A 4,700-nucleotide genomic window follows, 5' to 3' on the forward strand; every position below is an offset into this window, starting at 1 on the left:
CCCCCCTCCTCCCCGGGGTGGCTGTGAGGAGCCGCGCTGTTGGTCTGTTAAAAAGTGGGCCTTTGTCTGAAGGCCGGGTGTCACCCTGGACGCCGAGTGGCACTCAGGTGCTGAGCAGTCTGCTGTTCTGCTGTTTGCCGGACAGCAGAATAAACCTCTTGAAACAGTCCAGCATTTCAAGGCGGATAAGCCATGTGAAATATTAACAACAAAAAAAAACACCTTAAACCTCAAATTGTAAAGAAAAAAAAAGAAACAGGGTCATTAATTGAGCCTCTATTTTATGTTGTGCTGTGTATCAAATGTGTGTTTTGCGGTACGGTAGGTTTAAGAAAAACTGGACACTGAACTGGCGACACAAAAAAGACCAAACAAATCACTCAAAACAAGATTTTAGGGAACAAGCGTTTTTTTTTCCCTCATTTTTTTGCTCCTTTATCTGTAAATGGTTTCTTGTTGGTGACGACTTTGATGGAAATGTACAGAAAAAGAAGAAACATTCTGCTGCATGTAGCTTGTACAGTAAGTCGACCATAGACCCCATTTAGGGCACATTGGACATTGGCAGCTGCTCTCACTAAGTAATTCCTGTCTATATATAGTCATTTAAAGAAGTAAAGAGATGCCATGGGGTCAGTTTTAAACATGTTTAGATGATCATCGTTCAATTAAGTATTTTTTTTTTTTTTATACCTTGGAGACTGCCGATTGTAGAGTTGTGACTGTTTTCCTGCCAGTTGTGTTTTCAAGGGGAACAATTGCAGTTCTGTGCCTTTAAATTAGTTTTCCCCCCCCCGCCGCCCTCTCGCTATCAAGATGTTGTCTCACTCATACGCCCTGGCGTTATTTATACAAAGTTCTACACGGTAGCCCACTCAAAAATTGAGACGACAGCTGACAAAGCGTGCACTCAGATCAAGGATAAAAATACACGGCAAATAGACGTGAACTGTGAAGCCACACATGCATAACGTATGACTCCACTACTGTGACTCAAAGGAACTCTTGCACAAAGGTGGTTTATAAAAGCTTCATCCAGATTTTGCATATCTGTTAAGTTTTGTTAGTTATACAGTGCCATCCCATGTGCAAATCTGAAAGCCTGTGTTAGTGATGCATCGAGTTACTCTACAGTGTTTAATATTCAGACAAATAGAACAAAACTCTGTCGTCTGAAAGCAGAACAAAACCTGTAATGGAAAAGAAAGCTACATTTGCAGCGGTACATTTAAAATATATATATATATATATATATATATATATATATATTGCTTTATTTTTAACAGAACATTAATCTTTTAGTTGCTCAACCTTTTGCCTGAATTAACTCAACCTGGCTTTGTATGTATGACTATTTGTACAATGTTAATTTAAATTTGGTAAATGATGTAAGTTTATATAAATAGATGTATGTGCCAAACAGGTGATTTATTGGATTGCTGTCGATATTGTACTTGGATATGTACATTCTTTCCTGGTGGGTATAAATGGGTCTAGTTTCAGTATTGCAGGTTTGTGGACGTCGGATGAATCATCGGCTGCAGCCGGTTAAACATCTGTGTTCCCACAGAGCACAGAGGCTGTTATGAGTCCCACTCTAACATATACAGTATGGCACCACACGACATTCCCACAAGCCATGCCTATATAAAGGCATAAGTACAGCTACGCATGTCATTATGGAAGCTACTTAGTGTCATTTTGTAGTTTCAGAGCTAAATTAGAGCGAGACATTAGCAGGTTTGTGGTCCAGGTAATTGCTCTGTGCATTAACATTAACACGTTTGAGTCAGTTTCACGCCATTTTTATCAGCGTCTGCTAAGGATTGTAATGGGGGGGGGGGGGTAGATATCCATTACTCAGAACCGAGCTGGCTGCGTGATTCACACACTGCCGCTGCTGAATTTTCTCATTTTCCAGTGCAGGAGAGATGCTCAGATACTGACTCAGTGACAAAGGAATGTTGTGCACCTTGAGTAAACGTGTTATTTGTAGAGTATATATGTTTGGTCATGGTATATTGCTAATTTTATTTCAAAACGAGTTCATGTATTTCAAGCTGTGACCATAACTTTGTATGTTTTTGAGGCCAGCGCCTTGGGTCACTCCCCTTTCTGGACCAAAGTGGTTCTGTCTGAATGTATTCAATAGGAGTCCAAATCAGTGCTCCCTCTAGTTTTCTTTTTAAAAGGTGGTTATGTACAGTACTCTCGCTGTGAGGAACCAATCAGTAAAAACTGACCGTGTTCAGATGTATGCTGTTCATCATATATTGTATCTGCTTATAACTTTGTTCAAATGGTGAAAGAATAAACTACAATGTATGTGAAAGAGTCATTTAACCGGACTCGGCCTTTTGTGTCGGGGCACATTCGTGATGTTCAAAATGAAAGAACGTGCCGGTCGACGTGTTTCTGTGTTGGTGATGTTGGCTGCACAGGCTGAATGCAGGGCTGCCTTAAAAAAAAGAGGCAACTATGTGTATTAGCCTTTTCATTCTAAATACTGATTTGTGGCGAGGAGACACTGGATGGTTCAGCTCACTTTGACTTAATTGCATCTTAAAGGGCTGCTTTTTGATTTGATCGAATAGCTGGATGTCGTCACAACCCTTTCAGTCAGAGTCAGGAGCGCTGTGTCTGATGTGTGACTTACTAAAATGGCCCAATGGTGGTTCAATGATTTTTTAGAAATTGCTAAAACCACGGTTTTATCCTTGTGTTCAGTAAACCACATTCGGACAAAAATATTTTAACATCCTATGCTCTTTTCAAACATTGTGTTCTTTGTTTTGAAAGAAGACATTTTTGAGCAGCACGGATCTCTCATCAATCACATTTTGACTGTATGAAATTATCATAATAATATTATGACCGTACTGAGAGAGTGCAATCTTTCACAGATTCTCACTTTCGATGACTTAACTGCTCTTCAGACCAAGAGCTTCAAGCCCGAGACTTCCACACACGGATTCAGGATGTAACAGCAACCCTGAAAAAAACAGAATAGAAAAAAGAAATGTGTGAAACTACTGAAAGGTACTTGTTTGCTTAAGTTAATTAAAGCAGCACACACAAATCTAACTAAAATAGTATACAGTGTAACGAATATGTGACATGTGCAAGGCATCAGATCAGTGTTTTGGTTTTAATCATTCATCTATATGCAGTTTTTCGTAAGCTAAATTAATGCAGGTAGCATCAGTGCTGTCACCTTCGTCTTTGAGTCCAAGTTGAGAAAAAACATTTCTTAACATGTGTGTCAAAGAGAGCACGAAGTGTATGACATTTCTTAAAGTAAAACATCTTCCTTCGACTGTTTGGCATTAATCACAGATGTGGATCAAAAACATTTCAGTGCTTATGTTTGCTAACTGGGTTTAACTATTGATCACTTAAAAGCGCTGAGACAGCGTGCAGGGGCAGCATCAGTCTCTGGAGCAGCTCATGCAAACATTGATTTATTGTTTCTGAGGTCAACACGTGTGTACATTAACCTCTTGGCCTATTTCACACGAAAACAGTGGGGAAATCAATATTGGAACCAAAAGATCAAAATATGGCATTTGTGTGTTTTTGTATTCGTTAGAAATGACAATGTGTGTTGTTTCCGTAAAAAGAACATTGATGATGTACGTTTCTCCCATTTGGACATATAAACAAAATATATTCAATGACGACAGACAGTAAATACAGTTTGTAGTGTTAATCAACGTAAGAGTTGTAAAAGCCTCTATTGAATGTGATGCGATGGTCGTTGCATGGCGTCTTCGACCCACTTAAATCCCTCTTAACATCGCTGGTCATTCACTCATTCACTCCCTTTCTCCTTCGGCACCAACTTGCGTTGAAGTGTTGTCCCCAAGGACCCCTCAACGCGGACGGGAGGAGCTGGGGACAGACCCGCCAATCTTCTGAGCCACAGTTGTGGTGATTTGAGGACCCAATGTCAAAAAACAGTGCAACTCCTACACACACACACACACACACACAGACATTTCCTCAGCTAAAATAGCATAATTTACAAATTCAGAAGAGAGACGAGTGGCCAGGCTCATCGATTTGGTTAATGGCCGATCCTCATCGGTCAGGCGGTCAGCGCTCGTTAGCTGTGTGCGTGTGAGAGGTTGTGTTATCCGGCACCCCGAGCAGACCACAGTCCCCTGGGTGCACACACTCTCGGTCGAAGCAACCTAATCTACCATAGCTCCTATCCGCATGTAATATGAAGAAGACTCTCTCAGCTTACGCATGCACACACACACACACACACACAGATATCAGAGATCCCGCCTCACCACGCCGTGTTCATCAGTTAACGGCCCTGCATGCCAAATGACATCAACTAAATGTGCAATCACATTATTGCCATCAAACACAGTAAAAGTTGAATTATTTCAATATCTCAGACAGCATGGTGTTTGGAGCAGAGGCACTGAGGCGCGGTGACGGGCTTTGAGTTAAATGCTTCCCTCGGAGGATTAAAAAGAACAGCTTTCTGTGCCCCGTTCTCTCCTCAGCACAACGGGCCGAACATCTCAAGGAAACAAAAAGCAGTTGCTGACCCCCCCCCCCCCCCCCCACGGGAGAAATGGCAGATCAAGTGTTCCTTTAGAAGATTAGCACGAAATGTGAGGAAAAGTGCTCACTGGCGGGGGTTTAAATGAGAAGATCAACACCATTGGTTGAGTTGGTACGGT

The sequence above is a fragment of the Pungitius pungitius genome, chromosome 12 (genome assembly GCF_949316345.1).
Source record: "Pungitius pungitius chromosome 12, fPunPun2.1, whole genome shotgun sequence".
NCBI classification, from domain to species: domain Eukaryota; kingdom Metazoa; phylum Chordata; class Actinopteri; order Perciformes; family Gasterosteidae; genus Pungitius; species Pungitius pungitius.